Source organism: Lonchura striata, chromosome 1 (genome assembly GCF_046129695.1).
Source record: "Lonchura striata isolate bLonStr1 chromosome 1, bLonStr1.mat, whole genome shotgun sequence".
NCBI classification, from domain to species: Eukaryota; Metazoa; Chordata; class Aves; order Passeriformes; family Estrildidae; genus Lonchura; species Lonchura striata.
This window is the reverse complement of record NC_134603.1, coordinates 124,800,025-124,814,645: the sequence shown is the minus strand read 5'-3', so window position 1 is coordinate 124,814,645 and position 14,621 is coordinate 124,800,025. Positions and strand designations below refer to the sequence as shown.

General features: G+C 36.5%; 1 long non-coding RNA gene across 2 annotated transcripts; it reads left to right on the top strand.

The window, feature by feature from the left end:
• Positions 1–2,011: 2,011 nt before the first annotated feature.
• On the top strand, positions 2,012–13,216 carry LOC110474569 (uncharacterized). 2 transcript variants are annotated; one of them, XR_002466095.2, is made up of 3 exons: positions 2,012–2,094; positions 9,240–9,306; positions 13,070–13,216. It is a non-coding gene; the product is annotated as an uncharacterized LOC110474569 (long non-coding RNA). The 2 variants fall into 2 exon arrangements; XR_002466096.1 differs by lacking the exon at positions 2,012–2,094 and adding an exon at positions 6,443–6,516.
• The last annotated feature ends 1,405 nt before the right edge of the window (positions 13,217–14,621 follow it).

Below are 14,621 nucleotides of genomic sequence, written 5' to 3'. Positions count from 1 at the left end.
TGAATAATCACCAAGGTTGCAGTCTGCACATAAGTTTGTGTAAGGCTGGAGTTGAAGCATTCAAATTTTCATGGAATTACCAAATTTCCACTGGATTAATTTTTCAATGTCATTAAAAAAATGTTTGATATATTTTTTTTTAAAGGTCTGATATACAGATTAGTGTCTAATTGGAAATGATACTGGATAGGCAGCATTCCATTGCTTTTTATTGCTGGAGGCTCTGTGAGCATCCTGCTCCTTCAGATGGAGAAAAGTTGTGGTGTGTTGTTTGTAGGTTTTTTCCTGTTTTAGAGTTGGTTTGGGTATTTTTCTCTGTGTGCATGCTCGGAGGTTATGCTGTACAAATCCACTAGGTGGTAGGCATTAAGCATCTTCTGACTAATTGTATAGCAGAGAAATTTTAACAGTGTTTTGCAAATATTTGAAGGAGTACTGGAATACTACTAGTAAGTGTGTTGATTGAATTTTGAGGTTTAGCTTAACAGGGTTTGATGGTCCTCTCTTCTGTTGGGAGCTGGAACCTGCTTCTGCATGTTCATGCTGGTGAAATTGCTAGTGTTTTAGAGGACTGTTTATAGTATGAAAAATAAATGTGAAGAAATAGGACATAACTCACAGGATTCTTTCCTTGAGGACAGCCTGGTGGAATACATGCAGATACTCCTCTGGTGTGACTAGTGCTTTTATTTTTGTAAACAGAATGTGATATTGGGCATTAAACTGTTACTGATCACTTTTCTCTGCTCCATTACCCACTTTGGACTGCTGTTAAATGGACTGATTTTTTTCTCTCTCCTTTAGAGTGTTCCATTTGAATCTGGCTATTACCTTGCCCTGCCATTTTCTACCCAAGTGTATCCTGGTGTATTGAATCCCAGCTATTAAGAAAATGCAAATGAATGATTTAAATAGTCTCCATAAATACAAACCTCTTTCTGGTACTTACTTACAGGGAAGCATATCTGTACAAAGCTCATGCCACTTGGCTCAGTTGAAAATTGCTGTTTAAACAGCTGATTGTATGGAATGAATGCTGCTCACTGTAGCAGCTCTTCTTATGAAAGTAGGTTTATAATTTTCATAAAATACTGTTTGTTCTGGATTTTTTTTTCTTTTTTTTTTTTTTTTTTTTGCCACTGTATTCAGTAATTACAATGTGAGGAAATTCAGGACTCAATCTGAACTTTTGCTGTGGTGTGTCTGTAGTGCCAGTTCAGGTTGTGGCATCACTATGTAGTTCTACAAAACTGGTTAAACTCACTTCCTCACCTCCACAACACATCAGAAAGGGGAGGCCACTGCTGTTCCAGCCTCTAGTGGTGGTGTCAATCACTGTACTTGATGTTCTACTTGGTTGCTCTTACCTCTGCATTTCAAGGGTCAAAAGCCTTACATTCAGAAGCACTCCTTGGCTGCTCACCTTGCCTCCTAATACAAATTCATTTTGTTTTCTGTTTCTGATCTTTTTTTCTGAGTTTGAGTAGTTCTCTGAGGAGCATTATAAATTGAACCCCATTTGGCTCTTTATGCTGAACAGCATGACAAAGTCCATTGGAGAGAAGTAACAAGAATACAAATAACTTCTTATAAGCTGTTAAGCTTTTTGTGGTGTATTTTTCTTCCATGCTTTCTGTTTAGAAATTAGAGTTGATGATCTCTGTGTGAGATTCTTTTCTGCATTGCATTTTCTAGTAGACATACTTGCACTTGATCTCATAGGAAAGTGGAATGTAAAATAAAGTAAAATATTCTTCAGTGCATACAGAAAGAGACTTTTGTAGTATAAATAATTTTACACCAATAGATAGTGATAACTTCTGTGATAAATGAATCTTGATTTTAGTAGGTTATATGTGGTCACAGTATTCATCAGGTATGCAAACCTGTTTTTGTTTGATTCACTTGACACACAGGAGCTGACAGCTTCTCTGGAGATGATGTATGGTCGAGATTCTGAAGCAGATGACTCAGGAGGTATTTCAATACTTCTTTGAGTGGATGAGTGTTAAAATGAAGAAATTAATTTGTGTCAGAAATAATATGGACACAACTCTGCAAATCCTTGCTGACTGGTTCAGTGACATCTAAAAGGTACGAAGGACAATCAATCTTTCCTATTGGTGAAAATGATGAAATGTGACACTGTCTATCCAAGCTTGTGAGGCACAGGCATTAGTAGGGACAGCTGTTTTTGGCAGGGAGATTGTGCATATGAACTATGGCTCTAAATCTCAGAGTCTCATAACAGAATGAAAGGTAATGCATTGAGGAATAGAGTGTTAGTTTTCCTTTATTCTTGGTGCAGTGAGCTGGAGTTTATATAAAAGATGTCCTCTCAAAAGAAAACAGGAATGACAGTGCTTTTATGCAAGTATAATTTTGGGTGTGCTCTTCCACCTTGGTTGTGTGACTGAAATGCTTTAATTAGTTCTTTCAAGCTGCCTTTGGAGAGAAAGATTTCAGATTTTAAAAGGAATTAGTTAAAAATTGTTTCTTGATGAAGAATTACATAAAGAGCAGCCAATCTCACTGGATGTGTTGTAGGTACAGGCTGCAGACAAGTACATAACAGATTTTCTTTCTCATTGAAATACTGAGTGGGAGAATTTATACAAATAAAGTGCACACCATTCTGCATTCTGATGCTCTGTCTCAAAGTTGTAGGAGGTTTGGAGCAATGAAATTGGCTGCAGGTTATTTGTCTTAAAAGGAGAGGGATGGTGCTAGTGGATTACCATTCATGGAGTTCTGCTTGTAAAGAAAGCACAAAGTAGGGAGGTAACTTAGAACCTTTCCTACCCCTGTGCTTAATATCTATGCTTTTTCTCAGTTTAGGACTCAATCTTTCTGGAAAGACTGTCAGCTGCTTCTTCTCCATTCCTGCAGGCCCAGCTTCCTCAATCTCCTTGTCACTATTACCCATAAATATTCTGTTTGTGTCTGCACATCCTCCCTGCCCGTGTGAGTTGTACATAACCACAAGGGCTGTGGTCTCTCATAGTGCTTTTTGCTCTTGCATTTCATTGTACCCAGAGCATTTACTGTAGCCTGATGCAGCAGTGTAGACTTGGTGCATGTCGAGTATGTTAATGAATGTAATTACTTACAGATGTTTACAATCATGTTGGTTATTAGAGGGGGCAAACAAACATGCAGGTAGGTTTCTGTGATTGCAATTTGGAGTGATATTCTGCATGTAGAAGCATGGTTGAAATTTAGTATAGTAACAACTTTGGTTTACTTATTTCAAATCTGAATTTTCCTGCAAAAGCTTTGTAGGTACAGGGAATATACACAAATTTGATATGGATTGGTATAGCACTAGTTGGTAGATCAAGGAAGACATTTTCATTTATTCTTCTTTGTAATTTCAACTTTTGCTGTGCAATTTTTCTGTTGCAATTTAACTTCTACCTCCCTTAAAAAAGGGTGAGCAGTTGCAGAGAAGAAATGATCCTTTGGAGTGTTTCCCTTCTCTTTATTTTCAATACTTACTCCTCTCCCTCTTTTTTTGAATCCAAGTTCATCTACCGTAGCATCTATGAGAATCCATGCAATAGAAAATGTATAGGTTTGGGTCAGTGACAGACAAGGAAAATTTCAGAGACTGTATGAATTTTTTCCAGTATGAATCTCCAGGCGTTCAGGAGAAACACTGTTTGAACTCACTCTTCAAGATTTTTTAAATTTTTTTTTAGTTCCTTTAAGCTTAAGACAATAAAACATTTTCACAATATTTAGTGGAATACACAAGTTTGATAGGTACATGGACAAGGTGTGGTTTATGACTGTGTATCTTGCCTGTTAAATACAGCATCATATTTCTCTTTTACTTCTGGTTGCCAGTTTAATATCTCTTTTTCTGCAGATATAAGCAACAAAACTTTACTAAAAACAATGTTCAGTGTAATTATAAGCTGATCTTATGGATTTTTCTCTGTCTCTTTCTGCATTTTATATCTTGAACTTATTTCTGACTTTTACGAAAGTACTTATGGTTTCCTGGTGAAATCTTTAACCTCATGTCACACTTGATAAACTGTGAAATAGATCCCAGGATGTGTCTTCATCTCTGGCAGTACCATATAGGAATGGAAATCTTGTCTACTGCTGTGTGGGCAGCATATGTTGATTTTTGACATGAAACTCAATAGGAGAGGGATTTTGACTCTTCTACAGTTTCATATTATGATAAGCATAATGAGATTAGGAAAATAAAACCCAATCAAGGGAATAATTAACTTTATGTTTGCCTGGTGAATCTCAAAGCTGTTATTTCTAGAAATTGTTATATCACTCAAGTGTGAGGTGAGATCTGACACAAATCCTGATTATATTTCCAGGAGGTCTAACACTTTGCATTTCTTGCTTGTTTTTTGCTGCCTGACTGCTAACTTCTTATTTTCAATTGCAAGGCTGATTGCTTGGGTAGGTTTGGGGTTTTTTCCTTTCTGTTCTTTGAAGTGTTGATGCCATAAGCATCTTCAGATTCAGAGAACGTGGTTCGCAGTAGGGATGAAATTCTTGAGTTGGCTTAACTAAGAAATATTGGGAAAACTGGTTCTTACTTATCTATGTGCTGAGAAGCTCTCCTTGAGCTTTACCACGTTTTTGTGCATGTGCTGAAAATACAGTGAAAATTTTGTTTGAATTAATGGGATTTCCTCTCTGGGTTCATGTGTATGCATAAATTTACTTTTTCCAGTCCTGAGAGAAACAGTTTTCATCACTTTCCTTTTGCATGGGACAAGTGTTCTTTCCTTACCAGTACTCTTTTTCTGTGCTGGTGTAAGCCTTTTTCTTAGTTATTTACATTTTCCAATAAGCATTTCCTCCATTCTCTTTTGCTCACTCTGAGGTACTTGCATTTTGTCTCTGCAATGACAGTCCCTGCTGTGCCAGAGAAGGGCCATTTCAGTAAATATTGCATCTGTCCTTTGATGTGGCATCATACTAACAAAAACCCAGGAGTTTATCTTGTGACTGCTCTTGGTGATAGAAGCAGTGACTCTCACTCCTTGTGTGCTTTAATATTCCACATTTATTTACTTGTGCTAGCCTTAAAAACTCTTTAGTAGCACTTGGAATATGAAACTGTAGTTCTGCACAGAAGTACCAGGCAGTTTTATTCTGTCAAAACTCTTGGATGAACTCTTTGAATTGCTAGCTTCCCCTTTTGAATCTCTATAAGAAGAGAGAGAAAAATCGGATAAAATAATCTTTCCATTAACAATGGAATTTCTCAGTCAAGTTTTCACATCTTAAAGGTTGGTGTGTATAAATGAAGAATGACTCTCAATCTTTCTCTCTTTCTCTGTCTAACTCAATCAGGAATATGATGAAGCACAGAAGTACACAATAAGTACTATTATAAGTACAATAAGTACTATTATAAGTACTTAATAAAGCTATAAATAAAATTCACCAAAGTATAATCACTGTCATACAGAATAGATACTTGGCCAGTGTTGAGGTAAGTTTATACCTTATTTATTTCTAACCCTTTCTGATACAATTTCTTTTTGGTAAATGTCCCTTTATCTTTTTAGAAGAGAATTTTAGGAGTTCATTGGTGATGAGAGGTTAGTTGGTTTAAAGCTTCAGAATCCCAGTGGTATATTGTCTTAGTCAATGCTTCATTTCATACATTTAAATACAAAGACAATTTCTTTAAAAATAAAGCTTTGAAAGCTGGAATCTCTAGATTTGTGACAATATCAGTAGTATGTAGCTTAAGGGGATTGAGCTTTAAGCAGAATGTTGGTTTTTCAGAAGATTTTTTAATGTAATTAAAATTAAACTCAATAAAAACCCTCTTCGGTACGGAAGGATCCTGAAAAGCTGAATTCGAATAGGCTCCAGGCTGTTTCTTTAATGCATTTTATATTAAAATAGAAAGATTTAACAATTTCTGATTTTTTTTCCTCCTAGTTCAAAAAAACCAGGCAGAGGAGTTGTTGAATAAAAGACATGTTGTTCATTATTTATTATCTGTTAAGAAAACTGTGAAAAGCTTAGAAGCCCAGTTGAAGTGGAAGATGTTTGAAAAGAACAGAATTTATAGTGTTGGATTTTTTTTCTGTGTTGTTCAGATGGGTTCAGAAACATTAATTTTGTCTATTCCAAGTAAGAGGTAACAAGGTAGAACAGTTTCACTTTCCAAATTCAATTTTGCCTTTAAATGTGGAAGTTTTACAGGCCCTTGAGACCAAGCTTGAATGGTTAAAAAAAAAAAACCCAAACAACTCCACTAACCAACCATCAAAAAAAAAATAAAAATAAAAGTACATAGACTTTTCTGTTTCAGTCTCTAGCTATGACACTGTGCTTTTAACTAATTCCTTCTGGTGATAGGTGCTGTTCACAGCATGAGCAGTTTTGTCCAACTCTTTCTACTGTGCTGGTTACTTTTAACCTTCTTCATAAAGTGTGCATCTTCTCCTTGGTGACAGAAGTCAGCTTCTGTTCCAGCTTTCAGGGCTCCCCACTATTCCTCAGAGAGCTTTAAAGAAGGTAAATACTACTTCAGCTTTGCTGCTGTCGGCTTGATTGTACATTAATTATTCTAATGATGATGCTTAAGGAAAAAAAGGACTTGAGCCTTTGCCTCTGAGCATTGTAAAGGGGCAGTAAGCTCCCAAGAGGGCTTTAAAATGAGGTGCACTAAGGAAACCTATTGGGAAAAAGATTTGTGAGTAATGAGGTGACATGAAGAAAATGCCTGCGTGGATGAGTTATGGAACCTGATGTTGCTCATAGAATAATGACATTGCTGTGACTTTTATATGTGACCAGCTAATTAAAATAAATTCTAAAAAATCTCTTTGTCTTAGGAAACAAGTAGGCAAAAGGCTAGAACATTTGGCTTGTCATATAAATAAAGGGAACACCTTTCTCAGTGATTAGGTTTTCAGAGATTCTCTTGGGTTTTCAGGAAGGAGACTGAGTAAAATATGCATTTGAGAATACATCCAACTCCAGAACTGCTATATGGAAACTGTTTTCAAATCCTGATGTAGTAGATTGCTGTTGCTTGGTGTAATAGCAGAATGAGAATTATACATAGACTTTGTTACTCCTAATGCAGTCCAATGATTGCAGTGATTTTGAAATAACATAATAAAACTTCTCTTTTACTTAACATAAAAATCAATTCCAACTGTCATAGAAAGGGAATTGTTCTACTTGTTGACAGCTGAGTTTTCTGAGAGGTCATTCTAGGTACAGATGGTGTAATTGTGAAAAGTGCAGGAGCTGAGGAAGACTTACAGGTTTGTGCCTTCTCTGTAAGGGTGTCAGCACTGCTCAGTGCTCCTGCATTCTGTGTGGTCACAAAAGGATGGAGCTGGCAACTGATTTGTCACCAAGGGCTCCTGTCAATCTGCAAACTTGTCTCCTCCAGTCTGGCCAGAGCTGGTGCTGGCTACCATCATGGAAGGGGGTAGAAACTCAGGGTCTTGCTTTTATTTTGACAGTAGAGTCCCAAAGCATGCTGTAAACCAGGAGGGGGGAAGCAACCAGTAACAGGTAAAAAGCAGGAAGGCAGAGAAGAAAAAATAGGCAACCTGGCAGAACTAAATTCTTCAAAATAGTGCTGAATGTCTTTATGTATTTGTAATTTTTTTTATTAATTTGAGAAAATTTTTGAGTTTGTATTCTTTGCAACTTTATGAGCTTCAATAGTGTCTTAGTGCGTGGTATGTGAAGAAGGATTAAGCAGCCAATTTTCCTGCATTAGGTGATGTGTTGGACAGCATCTCCTCCACTTCCTTGTTGTATCCTGGCACTGTATTTCTGCCTCCCCAACTCAGCAAAGCTCCTGAATTTGAAAAGCCACAAGCTTCCCAGCAAGGGCTCATGTTCCCATGCAATGAATTTGCATAAGCAATTCATGTGTTTAAACTGGTTCTCTGAGTATCAGCTGGAGCTCCAGGTATATGGGCAGGTCTTTGTGGGAAATACTGGCAGTTCCATCATCTCTACAGTGATGGCTTCAGTAAAGCCTCCTGTGCTGCTGCATTTTAAGAACAATTCCTAAAAGAGATGTGAACTGCAAGTTGATGGGTAACTGCCATCAGCTTAGAAGATGATGCTGATTCATATAAAAGTCACTTTTCTCTGTGTTTTATTCCCCATTTACAGAGCACTCACTTAAAATTAAGTAATTTTTCTATTTGGATAAATTAATGATGAAATAGATTTAAGTGTAGCTTGATATCATACATGTTTATAAATTATTAATAGGATAGGATTTAGATAGACTACTTTTGCTACCATTATGCAGACCTTGCTCTGTTCGAGAGGGTTTTTCACACAGAAGGTTTCTCACACAGATGTGAGGAAAAAGAAAATGTAAAAAAAACCAACCAAAAAAAAAAAAATGCCCCCAAAACAACAACAACCCCCCGCTACCAAAACCAAAGGGAATAAAGACAGTTTTACAAATGACTAATTCTTCTTGAAGAGAATATCTGGGGTGCAGCAAGATAGGCATTCAGGAACCTCATCCAAGCTTGCTGTGTGAATTTCAGATTGCTCCACATGTAACAATGTTCAGCTCAGACTTGGTGTTGCATTGATCATTTGGTGGAAAATTCTTTGTATTTTGTTCAGCAGTTGCCAGTTTCATGTTGAGCATCTGAAATTGTGTTTCCCTCATTTCATAGCAGTGTCTCCTCAAAAATGGAGATACTGATTTTTCAAGGTCTCTGCTGATCTGTGTCCCAAGAACCCAGCACTGAAAAACCACATTTCCTTTTGCTGTCTATATAATCTCTCAGGACAGAGGCATATTCATCTTAACCTGCAGGCAGTGTCTGAAAAATGCTGCACCCATTTATGCTTCTAGGCAATCATGAAGACTGGGGGGATTTTACTTGGTTTATAAGTGCAATGTTCACATTTGTCAGACAGAGTGTGCTCACCCTTCAGCATTTCTTTAGGCTAAAACTTGGGCAGGGACTTTTCAATCATATTTTTAAAACTCTATTTATTTTGACCTCTTAGAAATTCTTCTGTCATTATTTTTTCCCTCTTGTTTCTGTGTAAGGGATTGAGCCCCTTTCCTGTTACCTTCCTGTAAAATTAAAAAAAAAAAAAAAATTCCTTGACATTTTTTCATATCAATACATTTTCATTTGGAACCTAGTGAATCTCCTTGACTGATGTTTGGTTTTGTTAAGCTAAATGGGTAAACCCACCAGTGTTATGTATTATATATATATTTTAATTTACAGCTTTGCATTCAAAACCAGGGATTTCACATAAAAAGAAGATGGAACACTTGAAGTAGAGGTTGTCATGGTAAGTAAAATGTCAGATGAGGACAGAAAGGTTGTTCTTGTATAGAGATTGTTGGTTGGATTTTAAAGTGAAATATTTAATTTGAAATGCTGGGCTGAAAAAATGTTCTTAATTGACTATTTGCATAGTTCTGGATAGCCTGTACAAATAACAATTGAGAAGGTAGGAAGCCCCAGAGTTCTCTTAATATTTAACTCAGATCTCAGAAGGAGCAACTGATAATTGAATTATACTGTGTTGTAGACTTGGAGAATAAGTCCTAGAGATTCAGCCTCAAAGGAGGTATTTGTATTAGAACCTATTTTTTCTGAAGTCAGGAAGTTGACTTTTTTTCATCTTTCTTACTACACAATGACTGCAAATGTTTGAGCATTATTAAAGCAGCCAAATTAAATTTTAATGATGTAAATGCAGTTGAAAAAGTGTACTGTGCCCTTTGTTTGGTGTTCCTTTTTTGTGCAGCAAGTTTTCCTATGCCTCTGAAACAAATCTACAGTTATAAGTGAACCCTGCATGATACAAATTGTTGTTGATGTTTTCATTCTTTCTACTCTCAATGTTATTCTCTGCCTGCCTTATGACAGCAGCTGATGTCTCCTTAAACTCTATTTGCAGACCCTTTTCTGAAGCTTATCCTTGCCTAGGGTCTCAGTGACACTTTGAGAATAAGAAGTAGATCTGTGCACCTTCATGCTTCACAATTTGGCTCTCCAACTTTGAAGTCAACCTTCACTATGTTACCTTTCTCTTGGATGTTAATCATTAACACATAATTTTATAGCCTAGTATCTGTGCATTCTTTACCTGAGTGCTTGTCTCTTCTTGGGTTCATATTCTTGTGTAACTATTTTCTATAATCTTTCAGTCTTCTGGCCATGAGTAAGGCCAAATAATAAATCCCTCTTTCTTAGTTATACTTGTGTATTAATGATTTGCCAGCTTTACAGAGATGACTGTTTAAGCATGGAGCTAAATTACAAGAGTTGTGTTCATTATGAGCTGAATGTGTCCTGTTTACTGTGTTTAGGTTAAGGAAATGTCATGATCCAGGACCAGGCCAACACTGCTGTAGTGGCTTCAGTGTCCTGGCAGGCAGCTTATGTACCACTGCATATCACCTACACAGTACAGTAAATAATCTTGTTTTGTTACATCACTTCTTTAGCGTATCTCTTTTAATACTTTCACTTGGAGCATTTTCTGCAGTGGTGAAAGCATTACTGATAATGCAAAATTATTTCCAACAGGGCACTACCACAGAAAACAGAAGCATTTGAGCAGGGAGGTTATCCTGCAAATAGTGTATCTTATTGCTCATTATAGTTGATTGATTTTTTAAACTAAAAGTTAAGCGAATCTCATGAAACACACAATACTATAGGAAAGAAGATTCAATACTTCATTACTGAACATTAGGGCCAGCTAGGGGGTTTTAAATGTATTTCACAAAACTTGCTGCCCAGAGCAGTATTCAGGATTGTTCATAATAATCCTTAGATATGAAAACCCCCTAACTTTCTCTCATGCATAAGGAAATCTTTTACTTCAAGGATGTAGAAAAGATTACTTGGGACATTAAAATTAGTTGCTTCACTTCTGATTTCCATAAAATTTCTGCTGTGATATTATATTCTATAAATAAGGTCTGAAGTACGCAAATCAAAATTTTAATGGCCAGTTTTAGGGTATTATGCTTCTGTGTTCTCGTGTTGCAAGTACCCTCTGAAGGGCAAAGAGCTGCTCTTATCTCACAATTAATTCTCATAATTAATGAATTTAGCTGGTGTTGTTTTTAGCAGTGATTAATAAGTTTTACAGCTATTAATAAGAGCAAATTTATTTTACTTCTTTTATCTGATGAAAAGAAACCTTTTACCTGATGAAAGGAAACATTTGAGTTTGACTTTGTAAGGTGATACAATCCTAATCAACATAGCACTGCTGGCAGTTTTTAAGGATTCATTCTGGATGTGTGTACATGCATGTGCCCCAGCCACTAGAGTTCTCCAGAAAGCAATCTGTGCTGCCTGCAGAGCACAGAAATACAGATGAGAGTTTTACTAAGAACTCTAATACCAATAAATATCTTTCAGCTGTTTCCTGGGGAATCTTTTAGACCTCTGGCTGTTAATCCTTGTCCCAGTTCTTGGGGAAAATCTATTTTGCTTCAAAGTGCTTTATCTATAATCAGCTTAGTCAGAATTAATCTCCATGCCCATCTGCAGGCTCCTGACAGACTGGTAATTTCCCTTCCATCTCAATCTCGCGCCCAGAGGAATCCCACACTTGTAACTAGTAAAATTTTTGGTTTTTTCAGCAAATGTAAAATTGCCGCAGGAAAATAATGTAAGGCTTTAAAACAGGAATATTAATGTTTGGTAACTGTGTAGCAGGAGCAATATTTAACAGTAAGATCTTGCAGCCATTCATTTAGCCACACCAAGATTCAATGTTCAGTCTGTTTCAACATGCATTTTTGTGTATTAAAAAAAAAAAAAGCAAGTAAGATCAAACACAATGAAATGGAGTAAACATGGTGAAATGCTGTCCTACAGCCGTATTCCTGGTAGAATCAATTTTCAGTTTCTTTAGAGTGAGAAGGGGATATTTGTTGTTGACAGACATTTGACAGTATCTTGAAATGCAAATACTCAAGTACAAAGCTTTTCAAGCTCTTCAAATGCTCAGATTTTCTGCACTTTAAGTGTGTAATCATGGTTCACTCTGGTATTTCTTTGCATGCATTTGGATCCTCTTAGCTGCAGATTTTCCTTCGAGCATTTAAAATGTTTTATTAATATTGAACAATCCTTTATGCCTGCAAGAGCCACAGTTTTAAGATCTCATATTTTAACCTAGATTTCAGGTTACTTGGGAAGTGACTAATAATTAGTGAAAGAGCTGGAAATGGCTTGTTTCTGTCTTCAAGATTTGGACTACTTCTGTACAATCCCTGACATCCCCTATCCTTTTCTCTGGGTGAAATAGGGATAGGTGAGAGATGTACAGTTATTTTGTATTTTGCTGTTAATATTAACCCATGTCAGAGGAGTCTGTGGCTTGGAGACTGAATAAACAAGCCTTCCTGTGTAATAATTCTGTTTCTGTTGAGTTTTGGTAATCTAGATTTTTAGAGCAGCATTTGAGATTGTCTTTCTTGTAGTATCCTTGCCCAAATCCAGTGTGTGCTCTTCCTACTCACAGCTGGTATTTATGCATATGTGTAGAGCTGTGGATTTATGTTTTGTGTATGGAGTTTAGTGCTGCTAATGTGCGAAGTATTTAGGCATGCAATGCCTTCTGATAAACCAAAGAGCCTAAGTGTAAGGGATGGCAAAATAGCTCCTTTACTTTGTGCTCTTCTCCTCCTTTGCTGCTGTAAGGAGATAAAACAATATGACAAAAGTTAGCAGATAAAATGATAAAATTATGAATGGCACCTTTTTCATTTGTTCTCAATAGAAAGACTAACTTGAATATTTCCGTAATTTATAGTAGTTCAGTGAATTCATATTTCAAAATTTCAAAACCTCACATTCTTTTGGCTGGCACTGGGTTGACAGACCTGGTTCTGGACATTTGCTTGAATTTTGTTGTTAATGAGCACTATGATGTTGCTGTCCATTGGGAATGCTGTGGTACCACATCTTTTGAAGGCTTTAGGCCCTAAGAACTTACAAGATGTGTTCATCAAATGCTTGGTTGTTATTTGTAATCGAGTTTGTTTTGCTTACTGATGAAATCCTTCTCCCTCTGTTTGCAGGATGATAAAGTTAAATCCCTTCTCCTGAATTTGTTCTGCTGTAACAGACTGATGCCTGAGCAGGTGCTGAGGAATGATTGCTTCCTCGCAGTTGATGTGATTCCAGTTTCACTGCACCCAGGTGAAAAAGATGAGCCGCATAAAAAACCAAAATTCTGAGACAACAGATTGAAAAAAAGTGATTAACCAAGGAGAATGGAGCAAAACTCTACTCAATAGATGAAAACTTTTCCATCAGGTGTTTGAGACTTCTGTTTTGAAATCATTGCCCTGATCTAAAATATCAAAGTATAAAAGGTTTGGTAGGTGCATTTATTTTTTGAGATTATACAGTCTTCACTGTGTTTTCTTTTCAGTATGTTTTATTCTAATTAAGTATTTGGAATTATAAGTGTGATTTTACTGGTTGTATTCTTGGTTTGTCAGCCTTTTTCTTTACTTGTATGTAGGCTCTACATTTACAGAGACCAGTCCTGTTAGATGCCAGAGATCTTTAAGATGAAAATTTAGCGAGTTTTTATTGAGTTTTTCATCCCTCTTCATGCTCTAAATACAGAGAACATATTCCTCTTAAAGATGTTACAGGATAGTATTTTGCTGAATAATTTTTTTTATTACATAGACCAGTTGTTCTTACAGTAACTAACTTCAGGATTTGAGTAAACACCCCAATATTCTGCTTTGAAAACTGGCAAAAGAAATGGTGAGCACCCTTCCTCTTTTCTTTTTGCCTTTGAAAAATGCAATTGGCTTTCTAGAGGGCAGCCATTCTTCTACTTGCTCCTTTGCTGTGCTGCTGCCAACCAAAATATTCTACACACACCTTTGCAGAACTGACTGTTTTTGCAAAAGCTACTGCTCTGTGTGCATATATCACCTGTTACTAAATGTTTTATTGCAGAAGCTATGAGGGTGTGATTTTCATGAATGGGTTTGTTTGGCTGCAACCCTTGGCTGTTGACATTTCTATTGAAAAGTTTTGTCAGCTCTTTATCTGTACAGGAAATTGTTTATCTTTATGAAGGTTTCCTTCTCAGGAAGGATCAGGTCAGAGTGTGCAGTGTTGCTGTAGCAGTATATTTAGCCTCTGGGTGTTGCTCTTGGACAGCACTGTTGGCAGATTGCTATTTTGCAGGAGAGTTACTGAAGCTGCTTGTTGTTGGATGTAGAATGTCAAAATGCAGTAATAGGCAAGCAGCAGCACCAGGGGAATTTGGGACCCCTCAGGTAAAATAATATAGTTCTCAGTGGGTAGAGATACCCTTGGCAGGCTCATATTTGATATTATTATTGATTTTCTATTCTTAAACCAAAATTAGATTTTTTTTTTAATATGGAATAGTGTTTAAGATGCTCATCCTCTTTCCATTATATGATGCTGGTTTTTTTTGATTTCTGTAAAGTGTACCTAACCAAAGACAGTAAAATACCAAAAGTATTTTTATGACATAAAAAGTGTTTTTATGTAGATTTTTTGGTTAAAGTGATAAATATTTTCAGTACAGAAATCACAGAAGAATAATACCTTGTCAATGAATATAAACATTTAAGA